This window comes from Lutra lutra, chromosome 10 (genome assembly GCF_902655055.1).
Source record: "Lutra lutra chromosome 10, mLutLut1.2, whole genome shotgun sequence".
NCBI lineage: Eukaryota > Metazoa > Chordata > Mammalia > Carnivora > Mustelidae > Lutra > Lutra lutra.
In genome coordinates, this window is record NC_062287.1 from 53,055,747 (window position 1) to 53,078,586 (window position 22,840).

Genomic DNA, 22,840 nt, shown 5'->3' on the forward strand with positions numbered 1-22,840 from the left:
AATGGACATTTCCTCAGGCTTGAATTTGTAGAAACATTTACAAGTCAGTCTCTAGGTGTCAGTAGAAAGCCAAGTTTTAAGAGTGTGAGAGTAGAATGAAACCAAAATCTCAGGCTATAAGGAGTTTTTCTCTCTGTAACCATCAAGCTAAAGCTAGAATTCCCTCTCCAACGTATCAACACTATAGGAACATTCCTCTCAGCCCAGGGGTCGGTAATGAAGAAGCCTCTTCCATGTTTGGACAGCTTTATTGGAATGCTGGCTTACTGGTTTTATGTGAAACTCTGCCTCCTGGTAGCTTCTACCTACTGTCCAAGGAGATTAAATGGCAACAGCCCATTGCACCTGGGCCTGGGCATGTGGAAGGCCTGTTAACAGCCAAGGCAGGTCTTCCACAAAGGTCCACCCTCAGAGCATCAGGGAAGGAGGCAAGTGAGCAAGAGAGCACCTCTGGAAGGGTGCTGTCCTCTCAGACCCAGAGATGGAGAGGGTGACTTTCTAGCACAGTCCAAAGACCTGGGGAGTCAGAAAGTCCCCTTTTCACTCTTTTCTTCCCTAGGTCTCCCCAATAGCCTGGTCTTTGCTTAGTCAAACCCACTCTCCTCAAAAAATAGAGGTTACCACTATACCTTCTGGTCCCAACTGTATTCTTTAGAAATATATAGAACAAACCCAGTGTCTCTTCCTCTAGGGATCTAAAGACAGAGACTAAGCCCTCCATTCATCAGCCAGCCTGCCAGCCAGCCATTTATTAAGCATATATTTACTGGGAGCCTACTGTGTGCCAGGTAATGAGCCTCCTGTTAGGCTGTTAATAAGTGGCAAATGGTGTTATTAATAACCTGATGATAACTCAGTCACAGGTAAATCCACTTTTATATGGAGGATTTTTGAAAAGAGAATGGAGAAATAAGGGAACTAGCATTTACTGAATATGAACTGCAAGGTATTAGGTGCTTGCTTTACACGCTTTATATTGTTGAAGATTTACCACTATCTTTTGAGATGGGTCACCCACATTTCCATTTTAAAAAGGAGGAAGCTGAGGCTTAGATAGCTTAAGTAACTTTACTAAACAACTACAACTAGTAAGCGGTGGACCTGGAGTATGGATACAGAGCCCCCAACAACAAAACTGCCACACTGTGGGCCCACATGGGAATCCCTAGGACAGCTGAAGCAACATCATGGTTCCTTCATGTTGCGGGTCTGAAATGAACACTGTTTTATTTTTTTATTTTTTAGGTACTCTCTATGCCCAATGTGGGGTTCAAACTCACGGCCCCGAGATCAAGAGTCACATGCTCTAGGAATGGAGCCAGCCAAGTGCCCCTGAATACTGTTTCATGTTTTTATTTTTTAAGATTTTATTTATTTATTTATTTATTTATTTATTTATTTATTTAATGAAAGAGGAGAAGACATATACAAGCAGGGGGTAGGGACAGAAGGAGAGGGAGAGAGAGAATCTCAAGCAGAATGACTGAGCACACCCAACCCTGGGCTCAGTCTCACAACCCTGAGATCATAACCCGAGCTGAAATCAAGAGTTAGACACTTAACTGACTGAGCCACCCAGGTGCCCCCTGAACACTGTTTTAAATTAAGTTTTCTTTTTAAGCTTTCAAACCTAAACCCCTTATTTTCTCTGTTGTATTTTTAAAATTTAAGTTTGCAAAGTGACTGCTTTATTGTTGTTTCCTATAGAAGTCAAATTTCCTGTCAATACTTTTCCATTATAAACTTGAATACATGACAAAGCATATCGAAAATCAGTAGCAGTAACTTGGGTATTCATTGGTTTTTCCTCTAAAATTAGTTCTTTGATTATACTTAATTGATAAATTGTTGTGATAATATCAAAGAAAATTTTCAAGAAAATAAAGATTACCCCAAATCTCATATCCTAATACAACTACTTCCATTCTAATTCATATCCATATGTCTATCAGTTGTAAATCCCTAATAAATGTAGGCTATTATTGTAATTTCAGATGTTTTATATTTTGATTTTTTTTTCACTCAACCTTATTTAAGTATCATTCATGCATGTTTCTATGAAGCTTTCCTAATGGCCCCATTTAATTGCTGTCTAATGGTCTATCAAATTTCATTATATATTAAGGCCTTTAGAAATGAAGTTCAGGGATTACTGACAAGAAATGCTCTTTCTCCCTTTAATTCATTATTTAAGCAATCCACTGAAGCATGGCTTTAGCTTTTCTTGTTGTATCCATTCAATGTGTTATAACGGGGTTAGGGAAATATTTTTGTAGTCAGTAGGACATTTTCTTCTTGGTTTTAGACATTTTTGGTCAAAATCAGATTTGCAATATTGGTATCACAGGATAATGGCCATGAGTTTAATTGGTGTTTGTTTCTTCTCAAGTTCTTCATGTCCTGATCCATGCGCCTGCTGACTGGAGCCCTCATTTGAAGATTCTGAAAGCCTATTTAAGCTTCTGTGAGTCAGTTAACTCTTCAGGACTTTGCTTTGTGGAACAGGTTGTTCTTGGAAACTGCTTCTTGTTCTTTCCATGCCTGCTATTTCTGGCAGCAAGCCAAACGACGGAGACCACTATTTGTTCATTTGGTTTTGGTTTGTGTGTGAGTGTATGCGTGTGTGTGCATGTGCACAAGTGTGATCTTAATTGTATCTTCCTGCAATCCCTTTTCTCTTCTTCAGATTAAAGGTTGTCAGAATAGGGACACTGGGATATGATCAAAGGTAGAGTTTTTTCCAGCCTATACTGTAGGGCCTTGATTACCGCTAAGGTTTCTATTTGGCCATGTTCCCAGACCCAGGATGGACAGAGGAGCTATACCATAGGCCACTCTTCTGATGGTCCCCAGTGGTCTACAAGTCCTGCTGAGGGGTTGAACCACTCTAGTTATGCTTCTTGAGGATCAATTTTCTCCTGATGTTAGGTAAGAGTTTAGATAGAAGAGAAGAAGATAAAACACAAGATATGCTCATGAAACGAGCTTCATCAAAATATAAAAAATATTAAGAAATTGCAAACAATGATAAAATGCAGAATTCTTTTCTGGGTTGATTCATGCTGAACACTCCAGCCAGATGGAACTTCAGTAGGCTGTTGATATTTATGGATTTAACATTCAAGGTTGATTGTCCCTGGGTAAAAGGCACTCATGTGTCATTTTGCCGAGATCCAAATTTGCATCCTGTGCACTTGGATATGGACTTGAAGAAGCAATCATTTAGTTGGTATGCAGGCCTAGCTGATAGTCCATCTTCCACATCACATGTTGGCTTTGTATCTACATATTCAGTATTATGTATGCATTTTGTGGGGGAAGATGTATGATATAGCAGTTTATGACTATTTGGGGATTCTCAAAGTTTTTAGATATATCACTCAAATCTGCCAAGGTCCATCATTCTATAATTATAGTGTTATTTCCTACCTCTGTGTCTGGTTTTTTACTCTTACAGTCTGCCTGTCCTTACCCCGTGGTAACTATTAAAATTAGGTCTAACAAATGCACTGCCTCTCTCAATGAAGTGTTTCCTGATTATTTTCCACTAGCATAATCTCTCCCTCCTTTGATCTTCTTAGAATTTTATTTGTACTCTTAAATGTTATATGACCTTGTATAATAATGATCTGTGTACTTCATTGTACTTACACCTCTGAGACCATATCATCTTCAGGGCACATCTAAGTCTTACTAGTCTGAGAAGTCTTCCCCCAGCAACTGCCCCACTTCCATAAAGCCCAGGACATTGCCCTCCTCATGACAAAGGCCAATAGATAAAGGCTATTTGTTGTAACATTTCTGTTGTAGCAAAGCAAACTTGTGGTTGACAGTTTTTGCTAGATGTTGCTAGTACTTTTGATAGTGACTTAATAAATTAAACCAGATTGCTGTGTTCTTTCAATAACCTAACGTAGGGTAATATGTGAACTCAACAGCTGCTCTAATATTAATGTTTTTTTTTTTTAAGATTTTTTTTATTTATTTATTTGACAGAGAGAAATCACAAGTAGGCAGAGAGGCAAGCAGAGAGAGAGGAGGAAGCAGGCTCCCCGCTGAGTGGAAAGCCCGACATGGGGCTTGAACCCAGGACCTGGGATCATGACCTGAGCCGAAGGCAGCGGCTTAACCTACTGAGCCACCCAGGCGCCCCTCTAATATTAATGTTTAATATCCTTTTCATCTTCTAATTTGACAGTTCTCTACCTGGTTCTGCTCTATCTTTCTCAAATCTAATCACTATTCATGCCTTTACAGTGCCCTCCTTTTTATTCCCTTTCTCATTACATCATGTTGAAATCTCAGAAAAATAGAACACATACTCTAAAGATCCAAGTCCAAATGAAGAGTTGATTTAAATAGTCTTTCTTCTATTCAATTTACCAATTTAGCATCTGTGTCTTAGCACAAATTCTCTAGATTATAGCACTTGGGGTCAATATTAAAGTGCTGATTCTTTTGTGTGCGTGTGAGAGGGGATAGGTACAAGCTCAGGGATGTAATAGTGAAAAAAGCCAAGCAGTGCAGTATGATGTGTTAACACGCTGGCACTACTCTCAACAAGCCATGATGAGAAATAACAGGTGACTTAGGTAGATTCCTTGAGCCACAGAGGTTCTCAGTTATGGCCATAGGGAGGAATTCCAACCTTGAAATAGTCTGTAGAAGGGGAAAATGAGAAAAATGTGTCTGTCTACCTCACTTCCATCTCTCATTTCCCATTTGTCAAGCCCCACAGGAAGCTAACTCTCCTGTCCTTTTGTGTGACTTTTCTTTTTTTTTTTTTTTAATTTTTATTTATTCATTTGAAAGAGAGAGAGAAATCACAGAGGGAGAAGGAGAAGAAGATTCCCTGCTGAGTAGGGAGCCTGACACAGGACCCGATTCCAGGACCCCTGAGATCATGACCTGAGCCAAAGTCGGACACCCAGCAGACTGAGCCACCCAGGTGTCCCTGTTGTGTGACTTCTGTGGTTCATTACCTGGCCCATTGACACCATCTGCAGAAGCAAGATTTCATGTCCTGTGGTATGGCATTTAATCTTATCTGAGAGTGAGGAGAAACCAATATAGATGTGACGATGTGCAGGTCATGCAGGCCTGGGGCTTCCTCTCTGATTCCGGGGGATTCAGCAGAGGCAGCAGCCCAGCAGGTGAATGGTGCCTCTGGAAAGAAGGAAGTAGTCAAGGGGAATAATGTTGTGTGCCAGACACAGACCACTTCTTCCTTCTCCCATCTCTTAAAATGAGTCATTCTATGTGCTTCCATTTTCAGCCTTCTTATATTCTCATGCTCTACACTTAACTGTCTTTTATGCACTGATAATCACCAAGTTGATATTTGCAGCCCATGTCTTTCTGTTCCAGATCCATGTAGATGATGACTTACCTGTCTCTACCTGAGTGTTCCACTCAGGACATTAAACTCAACAGTCCTAAAACAGTCCTTTATCCTCTCCTCCAACACCCCCCACACACACATAACACACCAAACCTGCTTTTCTTCCTATAGCCCTGTCTTGGTAAATGCCACCAAACCAAGGACCTAGCAGTTCCTGGAAGGAAAGATTCCTTTCTTCCCTTCAGATTTCATATCTAGGGAGCTGATACTGATCTTTCCTCCTAAACATCTCTCAGATCCAGACCTCTTCTCTCTTTCCACTGCTGGTATTTTGTTGTTGTTGTTTTTTAGAATTGTAATTGCATCTTAAATGTTCCCTCTACCTTTGTCCTTGCCTCCTTCCAGTCCATTTTCCAAACTAAACCTGCAACAGGCAAATCACCATGACCAAAAAGGGCTTAGAAAGTTCAATGGTAAAAGAAAAATTCAATGGTAAAAGTACCTATTTACATACTTTATGGCATCAGTGTAGAATATATGTTTTGATCAGTGGTGTCAAGGAGAAAAAGCATATGATCATCTTAACAGAATCTTAAAAATTTTATAAAAATCAACATACATTTTTGATTAAAGAAAATCTTAACATGTTAATATGTTAAGGAATATTGCTCTCAAGCCAACTGCTAATATTATACTTACCAGTAAAACATTAGAAGCTTTTCCATTAAAGTTAATAATTTGACTATCATTAGCATTAATTTGAGTTTGTTCTGGAAATGCCAATCAATGCAATAATGAGAAAAAGAGATGAGGGAGGTATAAATATTTGATAGGAACGGACAAAATTATTATCTGAAGAATGTATGGTTGCTTGAAAAACTGTTAGAACTAACAAGAGCATTCAGAAAGTTTGGCAATTGTGACAAAAATATTTAAAAATTAATATATACCAGCAATAATTAGCTAAGAAAATAGAAATAAAGAACCCATATAGAAAAGTAATTAAAAAAATCAAAGTGCCTAGTAATAAATATAATGATAAATATGCATATCTACAAACCTTACCACGGAATCTATTAGGATATTTGGATAAAAGGTGAGACATTCTACCTTACTGTGTTGGAAGATTTAATATCATAAAGATATTAATTTTCCTCAGACCAAGCCTCTAAATGTAACAAAACCCCAATAAAAATACCTGGAATTTTTTTTTTTAAAGAACGTGACTAAGTTTAGTTTGCAAAACTTTTACACCAGCTTTCAGTGACTCAAAATGCTCTGCCTTTTCCTTAAAAAAGGATTGACATACACCCCTGCTGTGCATCCTTTCTCCCTCAGAAAGTCCTGCCTGTGTTTGCATGACTCCCCAACTCTCAGAATCATGCTGTTGAGATGGACATACTGGCTGTAGATCCAAGGGGTAACTCTCAAGTCATGATGCAAACTTCAGGGCATCTTGTGTAAGATGCAAAGTAAATGTTTTGAACAAATACAAAAGAAGAGGGGGTGTCTGGGTGGCTCAGTGGGTTGGGCCTCTGCCTTCAGCTCAGGTCATGGTCTCGGGGTCCTGGGATTGATCCCCATCTTGGGCTCTCTGCTTGGCGGGGAGGCTGCTTCCCCCCCTCTCTCTGCCTGTCTCTCTGCCTACTTGTGATCTCTGTCAAAGAAATAAATAAAATCTTTAAAAAAACAAACCAAAAACAAAAGAAAACAAGAAAAAAGTAAGAAAGTCAAGCACATTTTTAGGAAGAATATTACCCCAAAAGCCTTTTCCTACCAGATATCAAGACAAACCAGCAAGACAGATAATTAAAACATTAGTAGGTAAAAAGCACAGTTCAGAAATATATCTTAAGGACATAGAAAAATTGAATACATAAAAAAGCCTGCGCTTCCTATCAGTGGGAAGTGTTAAGTGTATCACCATGAAAAACAAACCCAAACTCACATAGTGCACAAAGATAAATTCCAGAAGGATTAAGAATTGTAAAGTAAGAAGAAGAAAATACAGCTGAATATCAACAAAACTTTGGAGTAAGAAATGACTTTCTAAACATGAAACTAAGAACAGAGTTCATAAAGGATAATAGATGTGTTTGTATAAAAGGGCGAATCTTTTATACTGCAAAATTCATCATAAACTAAGTTAAAAGGCAAATGATACTGTGGGAAATATCCTTAAGCAAAGGCACATGTTCTTAACATTCAAAGACCATCCAAATCAATAAGTGAAAAATGAAACTATACAGTTGACCAGAAAAGGTATTTTACACACACACACACACACACACACACAAACACTTAAATGGCTAATAAACATAAAAAAGTTCAACTCCACTATGAGTCAAAGAAATGTGAATTAAAAACCACAAAGAAAAAATAAGAATAAATATATGTGCTATTTACAAAGGTTCATAGATTCAGGCACTTTCAAACATTACTGGGTATATCAATTCTCAGAGTTCTTCTAGAGGGTATATATAAAAGCCACTAGATATGACTTACTCTTTAGTTTATCAATGCTACTACTGGGAATGTACAGCAATGAAGTAATTGAGGACATATATCCATATGTATAATAAGGATATATATTCCCTTAATAATCTTTACTATATAACATGGAACTGTCTATACTAATAAAGCATTGGAAACAACCTAAGTGTTGAAAAATAGGGGATATGTGCAGCCAATTCAAAAGATGTAGAAGGAGGCCTGGGTGGCTCAGTCAGTTAAGTCTTGGACTCTTGATTTCAGCTCAGGTTGTGATCTCAGGTCATGTTCTCAGGGTCGTGTGACTGACCCCTGATTCTGACTGCAGAGTCTGCTTCTCTCCCTCTCTCTCCCCCTCTGCCCCTCCCCCTGCTTATGCACACTCTCTCACACAAATAAATAGATACATCTTTTTTAAAAAAGATGTAGCAGAATGGAAACAAAAAATATTTAAGGAAAGATGTTGAAAATAAGAAAGAATAATGGAAATGCAGACAGTAGGGGGAAAGTTATGAGTTGGACAACTAGAGTTCTGATAGGCAGGGACAATTTTGATTTAGCAGAATAGCTTAGAATTGCTTTGCAGTTTGGAGCAATGCAAAAGGAGCCTTGGATTGCCTTGTGTAAAAGGGAATAGGAATTGGAAATGAGTTAGAGGAGATTGAATGTGAAAAGTGAAAAAGATAGGGAGGGAGGGAAACCTGCAAACAAATGCTGTTGTAGCTCCAGGTGAAGAGACGGCCTATGAGGAGAATGACTAATGGACTGAGGACACTCTGAAACTCAGTTTCAAGTTGTTCTCTGAGTTGTGCTTCAATGTAAGCCATCCTCTGTTGCCACCAAATCTTCTTTTAAGTATTTGCTAACATACCACCTTGTTTAGGCCATATTTTGGGGAGAGAGGGAGTTGGGGAAGTGGAGAAGAGACAATGTGCCCAGGAGGTGAAATGAAGGGTAGGGATCAAGGCAGAAAATTAGAGCTAGAGGTGGCTAAAGGGAGGACACCCATGCCTCTGTCTCCAAAACACCCCAGAACCCTCAGGGACGTTGGTAGGGACTTGGGTTTCATGCCATTCATAAGATAGGAGTTTGAGCAGAATTTTTTTATATCTTAAGAGTTGGGGCTACTCCAGAAGGTTGGAGGACCCTGTAAAGGATGGGGAGGATAGGAGTGTGGAAACGCAGGGAAAAAAAAAAAAACTGCTTAGAAGGGTCACAAAATACAAAAGTTAACTATGCTAAGATTATGAGCGATATTTATTTTCCTCTTTTGCTCATCTACATTCTGATTCTTCTGTAATGAAACCATATTACTTGTGTAATTTTTAGAAATAAAAATGTACTGAGGGGATAGGTAAATCCACAGAAGTAGAAAGCTGACTGGTGGTTGCCAGGGCTGAGGAGAGGGGGAAATCAGGAGTGTCCACTTAATGGGTATGGGTTTCCTTTTTGGGGCAATGAAAATGTTTTAGAGCTAGACAAAAGTAATGGTTGTATAATGTGAATGTGCCAAATGCCACCGCATTTTTCACTTTAAAATGATTAATATTGGGGCACCTGGGTGGCTCAGTGGGTTAAAGCCTCTGCCTTTGGCTCAGGTCATGATCCCAGAGTCCTGGAATTGAGCCCCCGCATGGGGCTCTCTGCTCAGCAGGGAGCCTGCTTCCTCCTCTCTCTGGCTGCTTCTCTGCCTACTTGTGATCTCCGTCTGTCAAATAAATAAATAAAAATCTTTTAAAAAATGATTAATATTATGTGAATTTGACTTCAATAATTTTTTCTTTTTTTTTAAAAGATTTTATTTATTTGAGAGACAGAATGAGAGAAGGAGAGAGAGAGCATGAGAGCGGGGAGGGTCGGAGGAAGAAGCAAACTCCCTGCTAAGCAGGGAGCCCCATGCAGGACTCAATCCTGGGACTCCAGGATCATAACCTAAGTTGAAGGCAGTCACTTAACCAACTGAGCCACTCAGGCACACCCCCAAAAAATATTTTGAGGAAAAAATATACAACATAAATTAGATCCTGTCACTCTTCTGCTTAAAATCCTTCAGGGACATCCTAACTCTTTTCATAGGGCAGACAGGCACTTCATGCCCTGCCCTTGCCCCACCACAGCCTCCCCTCCCTATAAACCTCACTGTCCAGCCATACAAAACCATGTGCAGTGCTCTGAAAGGGCCTATTCTTTCCTGCTTCCATGCCTTTGTGTGGGTTTTCTTTCTCTGGAATGTCCTTCCCCTAGTACTTTCCACTCATCCTCTAAAACTCAACATCTCCTTTAAGAAGCTTTCCCTGATTCCATAGTTGGGGGTGCCTCTTCCCTGTACCCCAAGAACCTTTGGGACATTTCTCTATTTTATTGGTGTAGGAGATTGTGAACCCTTGGAGGAGAGGGCCTGGTCCTTTCCTCTCTTTAGTCTCAGAACCTGGCGCAGGACAGAGGCTACAATAAATGTGAAATGAGTAAGAATGGACTTGGGATCACTGACAGAAACCGCCTTTATCCTGGGCATGAAATTGAAAATGACTCAAGGTGGTTAGCTGGCTTAATGTGATATTTTCACAGAGGAATGGGAGATCTTTTTCTTTTTACTTTTTATGAATTATCTAGGAATTGAAGCATAGATAAAAATCCCAAATAACAGGTTAATAAAAATGTCAATCTAAGTAGCAAAATGGTCCCACATGAAGCTTAGTAGTTTTCAGAAGTCTCAGGAAAACAAAACTCAGTTACTCATAAAATCTCAAATAAAACACAGTAAAAACTCAATTACTTTTGTAGAAACAACAACAACAAAAAAATCCATGATGGGTAGTAGATAAAAGAAGACTTTTGAAAAATATCTTGCCCCAAAGCTAAGACATAGGATTGCTATCTTGGGATTTTTGTTAAAAAAAATACCTAAGTCTTAGGGGCACCTGGGTGGCACAGTTGGTTAAGCGTCTGACTCTTGGTTTCCACTCAGGTCACGATCTTAGGGTCATGAGATCAAACTCCAAGTTGGCTCCGCACTGAGCGTGGAGTTGGCTTGAGATTCTTTCTTCCTCGTCCTCTCCCTCTACCCCTCCTACTCATGCCCTCTCTCTCTAAAATAAATAAATAAATTTTAGGAAAAAAATCCCTAAGTCTTACAGAATTTTAAGTGACCCTAAGCCCCTAATGAAATAATGGATCTAGGCAAAAACCATTGATGGCTGCTAACACTATTAGGTAGAAGGTCGATGAGTAATTTAATAATGTATGTATGAGGCTGGCACCCTGGAACTCCGTGTTTAACCTTAGCATTATGAAAAATGGGCCAGCCAGACACTAATTGCCTCCTGATAAAGTGCAAGCATCACCACTTAAGAAAAATTCTTGCCAAAAAAAAAAAAGATAAAGAAACATTCTTGCCAAAAGAATTAAACCTGAATTTAATATCTCTAATCACCAGTTTGTGAGAAATATAAAGGATAAAGAAGCATGTTAAATGACACCATAAAAATGTAAGAAATCAAATCAAGAAGATAGGAAATTCTACAAGACAAATTATTCCATTTCTGTAATATACCAGTTGTATGAAGAAAAAGGAAGGGAGAAATTATAGATTAAAGGAGACAAAGATTTAAGAGACATGAATTTGCATAACCACAAAAAGATACGTCTGAGACAATCTGGGAAAATTTACACAGATTAGGTTTTAATAATATTAAGGAATGATTGTTACCTTTTTTTTTTTTTAAGATTTCATTTATTTATTTGACAGAGATCACAAGTAGGCAGAGAGGCAGGCAGAGAGAGGAGGAAGCAGGCTCCCCTCGGAGCAGAGAGCCTGATGTGGGGCTTGATCCCAGGACCCTGAGATCATGACCTGAGCTGAAGGCAGAGGCTTAACCCACTGAGCCACCCAGGCACCCAATTGTTACCTTTTTGTGTGAAAATGATATCACATCATTGTGGTTTTTTTTTTAAGTTCTTATTTTTAGAGATTGAAGTATTTATGGGGAGATGATATGATGCCTTGAATTGGCATTAAAAGGCTTTCTAAAAAGTAAAAAGTATATGTTGGGAATAGATGAAACATGACACACAGTATTAGTAATTTGTGCCTCTGGATGATAATGAGTACATGGATTCTTTATACTATTCCTTCACCTTTCATGTATTAAAGAAAAAAATTTAACATTCAGCAGCCATGTGACAGTAGCCATGTGGCAGTTGTTAATAAGCCCATCTTCTGAACCAGGACTATATCACACAAAATGGCATTGTTGGACCAATGGGAATATTTTGGGTCTTGAAGTCAGAAAGCCCTGGGTTTGAATCCCAGCTCTGCTACTTAGTAGCCCTGTTACCTAGGGCAAGTTACTCACTTCTCAGAATCTGTTTTCTGTAAACAGGCATAATATTACCAACTTTGCAAAGTTGGAGGAATAAGTAAGATGATATATAAAGTGTCCAGCACTTGCCCAGCTCAGAATAAGCACTTTATAAGAATAATACCGAAACTGATGAAGTAAAAAATGAACTCCCCAATTTCACTCTCCAGAGGAAGGAACCACCATTAATAGTTTGTTGTTGGTTATCTTTCCACGCTTTTCCTTTTTATCTGTAAATATGTAAAAGAACATGCATCCATATACATATGGTATGGATTATTTAAACAAAAGTGGAATCACATATTACATATTGTTCCACAATGAACTTTTTCCACATTTCAATATACAGTGTCTCTTTTTGTCAGTTCATATGGCTCTGTATATACATGGGATTCAATAAGTAATGCCATTCATATGCTTTTGCTCCCAAGCGTGAGCATTCCTGTGTGTTAGACTCCTATAGCAGAACTGTTAGGTCAAGGGTACCAATAGTGTATCCATCTTGATCATACACAAAATGGTCCTATTGTCCCTCCACAAGTTATTGACTTATTTTCACATTAGGACCTATTATCTATATATTTCTAAGTTGTATGCTGAGAGATACTGTCCTTTCTGGTACCACTTATTTCTCAACAGGAAACAGGAAATGTTTCAGAGAATAAATGTGTTTGATTAGCAAAAACCAGCCTCATGGAAAATAGTCGGGCTCCATTCTGCTATTTGTTTCTGTGAGAGGATAAAGTGCTGCATGCTTTTTTCAAGGCTGAATGTAGCGGTGGATTGCATAAAATAAATGGGAGTCCTAGTTTTCTTTGTGAAAAGCCAGTGAAGATTATGTGAGGCAGGAGCCTGAAAGAAAGCAGGGAATAAAAGCTCCTCTCAAAAGAGGTCCCAGTGGATGGCAGCCATGAAAAAGTGGATGGGTAAAGAAAGAGGAAGGAAATCCTGCTCAATTCCCCAGGAAGTTCAAGTTCTCACTTTTCCCTTCTGTTGTTCTAGTGACTTAGGACAAGTCTAGAGAAAGATGGTTTTAAGAAGAAAAGAAATCCAAATGGAATCCAACTCAGCCTTACTTATGTAAGAGCACCTGTGATGTGTACAATAGTCCCAGGCAGAACTCCTAAGAAAGATCACTTTGTCAACCATCCTGCTGCTCTGGGGAGGTCAACAATTGTCCTTTGTCTGAGCAGCCCTCCCCTCACCCCACTATGGAATTGCTGGTCCAAACCGCTGTAGTAAGGTTTGGGCAAGAAGAAATTATTCCATTGTCTTTTAGAAATTAGATCAATAAGGGTGATGTCATTCATGATTTCCTAGGGTTCTGGCTGTTCCTGGTGTAGGAAATCATGTGCTGCCCCATCGCTGCATATGTTTCTCTAGACCCACAGGCAACACTGGCAAACCTGTGTCAGATGGGAATCTACTTCAGTTCCAAAAATCGTAACTTTTTTTTTTTTAGGTGAAGTCAAATCAACATTTAGTATAGTGATTTCTAAAACAGTGCACGTAAAAACAAATAAATAAATGTCCTGTTCTTTCTTGGGCTTAGAGTTTTAAGATCCATGTTATTAATTTAAAAAATATGGATTTGTATTTAGCCTCCAAAATACTTTTTGTATTTAATTTTTTTTTTTAGCCCGGGGTCAGAGTCTGCTGCCCATCACAGACAGGCTGACCATGGCAAATAGCCACTTTGTAAATGAGTTTTAACATTGACATCACCTTGATTTTTCTTTGACAAACACCTTTAATTATTTCAACAAGTATTTAATGTGCCAGGTACTGACCTGGGTGCTAAGGATAAAGTAGAACAAAATAGAACAAAATAACAAAAATTCTTGCCCTTGTGGGGTTTACATCAAGTGGGCAAGCTTCAGTCGTTCATTTGCTCATTTATTCAACAAGTGTTGATTGATTTTCTAATATGACTCAAGCCTTAAGCCACATACTGTGCTTAAAAAAAGGATTCCATCTCTGCCCTCAGGGCATAGTGGGAGAAATAAGACCTGTCCCTATACTTTCCGTATACAAAGAATATAGAAGAGGGGCACCTCTTTCAGTTTGAGTGGTTTGAAGATGATTTCTCAGAGAACACGACAAGTAAGAGGAGGCTAGAAGAATGAACTCATGAGGGGAAAAGACAGTTCAGGTAGTGATGAGACAGATGAATAGATCAATGAATGCTGTTGAGTGAATGACTGAAACTCGCCCAAGAGAACATCAACTCTGAGAAGCATGTTGGGAACTATAAGTCCTTTCCTGTGGCTGGAGTTGAACATGTGTGGGCTTGAGGGGCAGGAGATGAGGCTTGGGGAAGGAGGCAGGGTCTGGATGTGAGGTAGGCTGGCTAAGGAGATTTGTCCTGATGACAATTAAAAAATTCATGGATTTGGATGCCTGGGTGACTCAGTTGAGTGTATGCCTTTGGCTCAGGTGGTGATCCTGGGGTCCTGGGATCGAGCCCTGCATGGGGCTCTCTGTTCAGTGGGGAGCCTGCTTCTCCCCCTGCCTGCCGCTCCCCCTCCTTATGCTTTCTCTCTCTCTGACAAAATCTTTGAAAAAAAAATTCGTGGATCATTTTTTTTTAAAGATTTTATTTATTTATTTGACAGAGAGAGAGATCACAAGTAGACGGAGAGGCAGGCAGAGAGAGAGAGAGAGAGAGGGAAGCAGGCTCCCCGCTGAGCAGAGAGCCCCATGCGGGACTCGATCCCAGGACCCTGAGATCACGACCTGAGCCGAAGGCAGCGGCCTAACCCACTGAGCCACCCAGGCGCCCTCGTGGATCATTTTAAACAGCAATGTGACATGGTCAGATTGTTTCATTCTTTTCTTAATAAAAGTGTATTCTTTAAAACTACAGAAATGAGAAATGTTTATATTAGATGAATCTTTAGGGACTTTTTCTGTGAGTGATGATTTCATTATACTATTTCTGTAACTGGTACCCTGCACATCTCTTTCTGCATCCCAGCAGAAGAACCTTTCTCTCTCACTGGGTTTGACACACAGAAGGCTCTGTTAAGATTTGCTGCTATGAAATCCCAGGCATGCAGCAGGGTGCAGCCAACTTAGGCGAGGCCGTGATCTGTCCCCCGTGTGCCACCCTGGGAAACTGGAGCTTCACCACCCATCTGGGAGTATTTACCAGTTCCTACTGTCATGTCATTGCCACTATATATTTTTTTAATCTTTTAAAATTTTTTACCATGGGAAAATTCAAATATGGATTATGGAAGAGTAGAAAGGATAGTATAATACACCCTCCTGTACCCATCACACAATGTCAACAATAAACAACTCATAATCATCTCATTTATACTTGTCTCTCCCACACCATTGCATTGTTTTGAAGTAAATCCCAAATATCATATCATTTCATGTGTCTCTAAAAGTTAACTTGTTTAAAAACATATCCACAATTATTACAACTAACAAAATAATTATTCTTTTTTAAAAAATATTTATTTGGGGGCATAGGAGGGGCAGAGGGAGAGGAAGAGGGTCTCAGGCAGACTGCATGCTGAGCACAGAGCCCCTGGGGCTCCATCCCACAACTCTGAGATCATTATTTGAGCTGAAATCAAGAGTCAGACACTTAAATGACTAAGCCATCCAGGTGCCCCCCCATAATTATTTATTATCATCAAATTTACGGTGTTCAAATTCTAATTGTCTCTCTTTCTTTTAAGTTGACTTATTGGAATCATCATCTGCATAAGGTCCACGTTTGTAATCAGTGGTGTTTCCTAAGTCTCTCTCAATCAACAGGTTCCTCTTTTCCTTTCTTCCTCCCTCCCCCCTTCCTTTCTCCCTTTCCTTCCTTCCTTCCTTCCTCTCTCTTTCTCTTTCTTTCCCTTTCTCTCTTTCTTTCACCTTGCTTGTTATTTATTTAACTTTAGGCTCTTAACAGAATGGAAAGTTGGAAAACAACACTTTAAAGGTGCCATGCTTCATGTCTACCTTCATTGTTTTTTCTTCTAGCCCTGACAATTTTTGAGGTAAAGAGTTGTATCCTATTATCACAAAACATTCTTTGAATTTGTGAAATATGTCTAATATTGCTTAGTTGTTTTTAGCCTGCCAGCTTTATCCAAGCATTGAATGTAGGTGATCTTACAGCCAACTGAATTCAAGAAAATATAATGTTAAATGTATTTTTGGAAAGGGAAGAAAATGTTATCTATTTTTTAAAAAGATTTTATTTATTTGAGAGAGAGAATGAGAGAGAGAGAGAGAGAGAGCATGAGAGGGGGAAGAGCAGAGGGAGAAGCAGACCCCCTGTCAATCCCTGAACTCCAGGATCATGACCTGAGCAGAAGGCAGTTGCTCAACCAACTGAGCCATCCTGGTGCCCCAGGGAAAATGTTTTCTAAACAGAAAAACAGTAGAAGATATCACCAAGAAAAATATCAATAGAATTAAATATATGCTAAGTTAGAATTTTTTGGTCAACAAACACAACATAGAAAGATAAGGGGGGGGCGGAGGAGGGGGGATAGTTGCCATATATGAGAGATAACAAGTTTGTAGCCTTAATACATGTGACCTGGTCTAGCCTGCCAATGGGTCCAGATGGGTCCACTCACAAGATTACCCAAAGTCCTGATTCTCTAGATCCCATCTTCTAGATTATCTGAAAGTTATGTTTTTTCCCTCAGGATCTCCTGCTGCAATTACTCACTTGAGAAGCATTAAGGGTGAGGGTGAGATTTTTACATTCAGACCCTCTGTTCTATCTGTTGGTCTCAACGTCCTTCTGTTCTATGGACCCCTGGAGCTATGCTGCATCTCTGCTGAACTCATCCCTACCACCTCTTCTCCATCGATTAGGAAAACACCCTCTATTTATGACTGATGATTTTCAAAGGGATTCCCACGGAAGAGCTCCTGAGCCCCTACCAACCTAGTTCTTTTGATTATGCCACAGTCCCTTGTCTCCCAGAATTTACAAGCACTCTTAGGATGAAGGCAGAGAAGTAAAAGGGCAAGTCAGAGGATGGTCAGGCCCCTGTGGTACCTATAACTTATACCCTGACTCCTAGCATCTGCTGCATGAATTATTTCCTGGCTACAAGTGGCAGAAGTTTATCTGACAGATTAAGCAGAGAAGGGCTTATTCAAGAATATTGGGTAGGGGTGCCTGGGTGGCTCAGTGGGTTAAAGCCTCTGCCTTCGGCTCAGGTCGTGATCCCAGGGTCCTGGGATCGAGCCCCACGTTGGGCTCTCTGCTCTGCAGGAAGCCTGCTTCCTCCTCCTCTCTCTCTCTGCCTGCCTCTCTGCCTACTTGAGATCTTCATCTGTCAAATAAATAAATAAAATCTTTAAAAAAAAAAAGAATATTGGGTAGCTTGTAGAATTGTGGTGAAGACTGGAGGAAACAATCTTGGGGTTATGCTTCCAAGAAAATCACCCAGAACTATGCAGCATACCTGGTCTAACTAGGAAACTGTAGCCGCTGGCCCATCACCAGTCGGCGACTACCAGCAGCCAGGAGCTCGTGTGACTGCCACCACCGCCGCCAAAGGCATCAAGCCTCTTCTCCATCAGGACCTCAACCTTAAAGACCAGCAGGCCCCCTAAACACATGACTCTGCTGTCACCCACACCAGCAAGAGGAGTGCACTCTTCAGTCTTCTCCCCTTCCCACCCCTTTTTTCACAGGAGTCCCACACCAGTGCATCTGACTGGAGGAGCACAAGGCACATACTTATGTCCTTGCTGAGGAATGGGAGGAGAATGATGATTCTTCCTTTTGATTTGGCAGAACACAAAGGGGAAATCCTGCTAACATCAAGAGGGTATTCCAAAGGTGCTGGGTACTAAAGACCAGGACAAATGTCTACCAGAATGAATGACTTAGGCTAGGTATGACGGGGGTGGTCTCTTTGAGATAGGGTGGTCTTACACCTACTGATTAAAATACGAACTGGGTAGGGGGCTCCTGGGTGGGTCAGTCAGTTAAATGTCTGACTCTTGATTTCCACTCAGGTCATGATCTCAGGGTTGTGAGATAGAGCCCCAGGTCGAGCTTTGTGCTGTGTTCGGAGCCTGCCTAAGATCCCCCTAAAAAAAGAACACTTGCACCATATTTGGACAAATTTAAAAAATAAAATCTAATTATGAAAAAATATTGATGGGGTTAAAATATTAAAAATATTAAAAATACAAAGTTATTCATGGAGGCATTATTTTTAATAACAAAAGATTAGAACTATTCAGGTGTCTAGTAATAGAAGTTTGATTGAATAAAACTCATGGTATATCCCTACATACATGGAAAATAATGCAACTGAAAATGAAGGTGGAGGAATGATCTCTAGAGAATGATCTCTAGAATATAAGTAAGTGAAAAAACAAAGTGGAGAATAATATATACAGCAGTTAATACACATAGTAGTTATCTTTTCTGTAAGAAAGGTTGGGGAGATTATATATATATGTATCTATCTATATATATACAGAGATATATCCATTTACAAATGGCTCTTCATAGAAATTACCATTTTTGTTGGTAAAATGGTAAATTATTGGCAATTTCATACAATTCAACATAATACAGAGTGGAGGAGACAAGGTTGGAAAAGAGATTCTGCAAATTCAATTGTTAAGTATTTTTTACACTGGAATCATATAAATGTGTTTTACACATTTAAAACATTAAATTTAGGGTGCCTGGGTGGCTCAGTTGGTTAACCAACCGCCTTCGGCTCACGTCATAATCCCAGAGTCCTGGGATTGAGTCCCACATCAGTCTCCCAGCTCCACGCAGAGCCTGCTTCTCCCTCTGACCTTCTCCCCTCTCCTGCTCTCTCTCACTGTCTCTCTCTCAAATAAATAAATAAAATCTTTAAAACAAAACAAAACAAAAATATTAAATTAATTTAAAATGATGACAATTCCTACAATTTTAAAGCAAACTGAAAACAATGAACCTAACTGTATATCAAATTAATGATGTAGCTCCACAGAGAAGACAATTATTTCGAGAAGACAATTATTTCAAGTGATTTTAAGTGATATTACAATATAACATATTTGTCCCATGTACATTGTGGTAAGTATTTTAAGGGCAAAGAAATCTAACACTTTATTCAATAGTTACATTGCTAGTAGAAGTTTTGTGTTAGTATTTTGAAACTATTTTTTATACAGTGTTGCATATAGTAATAAGTAATTACGTTAATGTTAGGAGCCAAGATTTTCAGTGTAAGAGAGAAGAAATGTGAAATCAAAGGCATTAATGTAAATATTAACATGAACTTTGAATCATAAATATAATAGAAATAATAGAAATATTAGAATTTGATATTAGAAATACGGTTTTTATTTTTTTCAAAAATATCTCCTGTTTCTGTACTTTTCAGAAGGGCCTAGAAGTATTAAAAACCCATGGGCAATGAGCAACCACTAGTGCCTAGATTGTGGTCCTTAAATGACATTTCCCATTTGAAGGAACCAGGATTTCTTGGACGGCTGAGTCCAAGTCTGGGACAGTACCTGTACAAGATGAGGCTGGAACATCCTACTGAGCCAAAAACTATGATGTGATCCAAGACAGTTGGGTTGCATCAATAGGACTCAAGAGCCCAATGATGGGGCTCCAACTGACCAAGAATGGGATAATTTATTGATTAAAATACATAGAATATATAAAAGCCTACCAAGGAGAAGGAGGAGAAGGAAGAAGAGGAGGAGGAAGAGGAGGGGGAGGGGGGGAGGAGGCATACCAAAACAAATTAACAAAGTCATTAGATGCCATTGGTGGTAACTAGGTCTCAATCTTACTCTGAAAAATGGCAATTTAAAATAAATGAGTAAACATTATGCTGCCCTTCCAATTCAATCTGCATTTCAGGGTGACCAAACAACTGTCCTGGGGCTATTGATGAGGAAGAGTTCTTCACAGAGATTTCCCAGCTAGTAACAGTCGAAGGAATGACAGAATTAGAAAAATCACCATTTTACCATCCTGATGATATAACTGATTAGGCAGAAACCAGTAACAGGTGAAAACATTAGATGAAAAAAGCTTACAGTTGCAGTGGCTGACATCACCTGAATCCACAGATCAGTATTCAGTAAGAGTGAGACAGCCAGACAACATGTGCTTTTTGAGGTGCTCCTTTAGGAAAAGAAGAACCTGAAGCCAATAAAGCTTTTAGAACTAACCTACACTTCACATGAAATAAAGGAGGGAGAGGCTCAGGTTTAAGTGAGACCACCAGGACGTAAATGGATAAATCCAGAATATGAGATATTCTCTAGCACCACTGAACTAGCGTAATCAACAAGTCTATGGCATGAAGAAGTAAGAGGTTGGGTGAAGTGAGGAGACTATTTTAAATTTTAAAACATTCAAAAGACTTAACTGTCAAATGCAATGCATGGATCTCATCTGGATCCTGATTCTAACAAACCAATGAAAATGAAGAGATTTCTTAGGTATCAGGGAACTATGAAAATGGTCTAAGAATTAGGAGCGCCTGGGTGCCTCAGTCGTGAAGTGTCTGCCTTCTGCTCAGATCATGATCCCAGGGTCCTGGGATAGAGCCCCACAGCAGGCTGCCTGCTCAGTGGGAAGACTTCTCCCTCTCCCACTCCCCCTGCTCGTGTTCTCTCTTTTGCTATGTCTCTCTCTGTCAAATAAATAAAGAAAATCTTTTAAAAATGGTCTGAGAATTAGGTAATATCAAGGAGCATTTACTGTAGCTAAGTATGTTCCTGGCAGCATGGTTATGTAAGAATATATTTGTATATCTTAAGAGATGCAAAATGAAATACCTAGAGACAAAATAACATGAGGTCTGGTATTTGCTTTACAATACTGCGCAGGAGAAGGAGAGGGATAGATGAGGGCGGTGTGGTCAAATCCTAACACTGCTGAATCTGGATAATGGGTACTTTTTATACTACTCTTTCTAATTTTGTTTTTTGTGTTTTTGGAAATTTTCCAGAGTAAAAAGAATCAATGGAGACAGGCAAAATAGAAATCAATCCAGGGGCGCCTGGGTGGCTCAGTGGGTTAAGCCGCTGCCTTCGGCTCAGGTCATGATTCCAGGTCCTGGGATCGAGCCCCACATCAGGCTCTCTGCTCAGCGGGGAGCCTGCTTCCTCCTCTCTCTCTGCCTGCCTCTCTGCTTACTTGTGATTTCTCTCTGTCAAATAAATAAATAAAATCTTAAAAAAAAAAAAAAAAAGAAATCAATCCAGCCCCGTTCTTGTAGATGGAAAGACAAGGAAAAAGTTATTGCAAAACAGACTGACTTGCTGTGCTTGTCATTGTGCACTGGGCAGTGCTGGCACATCTGACAGCGATCACACCTTGCATGAATGTGACCTCGGTGGAAGGAAGGGCTGCTGGTGGGTGTGACAGTTCTTTCTCACATCTCCTTTTTGCAAACACCTGAGGTGGCACCTCAGCAATGCTGAGCAGAGTACGGAGCAGTTTGCAATGTTCTTTTGCATCCAAAAAAAAAAAAAGAATCACACTTGATATCTTTGCTGATTCACTGAGGAATAATTTTTGGTCCCATAAGTACATCTCAAGATTGAAGTGAAACTTGGAAGAACTTAACAAGTTGTTGATTCTGTACAGCTTACCCCTCATCCCCCCTCTTCTGACACTTCCTCTGTGCCTGTCCTGTTTGAGTAAAGGTGCTAGGTGAGGAAAGAAGAAATTTCCTTTTTTTAGATGAAGGATTGTAAAAATTAGGGATGCAATCACAGCCAGTCTGTGACCTCTCTCCATTCCAGAACCCGGGGCTGGCAGAAAGTATCAATGGATCAGTTTTCTTTCCCACTGGACTCGGCTTCTTGCCACACCACTCCAGTAGCACCGTATTGATAAAGTCAGTCTTACTCAAAATGTCTTCAGACTGAATTGTAGAGTAAAGCATTTGCCTCGCTGCTTTTTAATTTCTACAGTAGAACAAGAAGAAAAACATCTTGAATAAGAAGCTCAAGGAAGGGGCGCCTGGGTGGCTCAGTGGGTTAAGCCGCTGCCTTCGGCTCAGGTCATGATCTCAGGGTCCTGGGATCGAGTCCCGCATCGGGCTCTCTGCTCAGCAGGGAGCCTGCTTCCCCCCCCCCCCCCCCGCTCTCTCTCTGCCTGCCTCTCCGTCTACTTGTGATCTCTCTCTGTCAAATAAATAAATAAAATCTTAAAAAAAAAAAAAAAGAAGCTCAAGGAATTTGGATTAGATTAAATTCAAGGAGGAACCTCATGTGAGGAAGCTGAAATCTGGAACAATCATGCTACTTAGGAAGATTATGATGATTCCCCTAAAATATCTATTAAAACTGGACTGATTCAGGGCACCTGGGTGGCTCAGTGGGTTAAAGCCTCTGCCTTTGGCTCAGGTCATGATCCCAGGGTCCTGGGATCGAGCCCCACATCGGGCTCTCTGCTCAATGGGGAGCCTGCTTCCCCTTCTCGATGTCTCTCTACCTGCTTGTGATCTCTCTCTCTCTCTCTGTCAGATAAATAAATAAAATATTAAAAAAAAAACTGGACTGATTCTTATTGTCTGGACTGGTCAAGAACTAGTGGTGCTGAAATCCATTTTTGGCCCATGTCAGGGCATCTAGCATTTTTGCCTGCCCAGCATCTCTTTCCCCTCCTCCTTGAAATAGAAAATTCTTT

General features: G+C 39.9%; 1 long non-coding RNA gene across 1 annotated transcript in view; it reads left to right on the forward strand.

Moving 5' to 3' along the window:
- LOC125080079 (uncharacterized) overlaps nucleotides 1-19,756 on the forward strand; it is a 43,428-nt gene extending 23,672 nt beyond the window's left edge. The window contains exon 2 of the long non-coding RNA XR_007121204.1: nucleotides 19,563-19,756. This is a non-coding gene — a long non-coding RNA (uncharacterized LOC125080079). The remainder of the gene's footprint in view (nucleotides 1-19,562) is intronic.
- The last annotated feature ends 3,084 nt before the right edge of the window (nucleotides 19,757-22,840 follow it).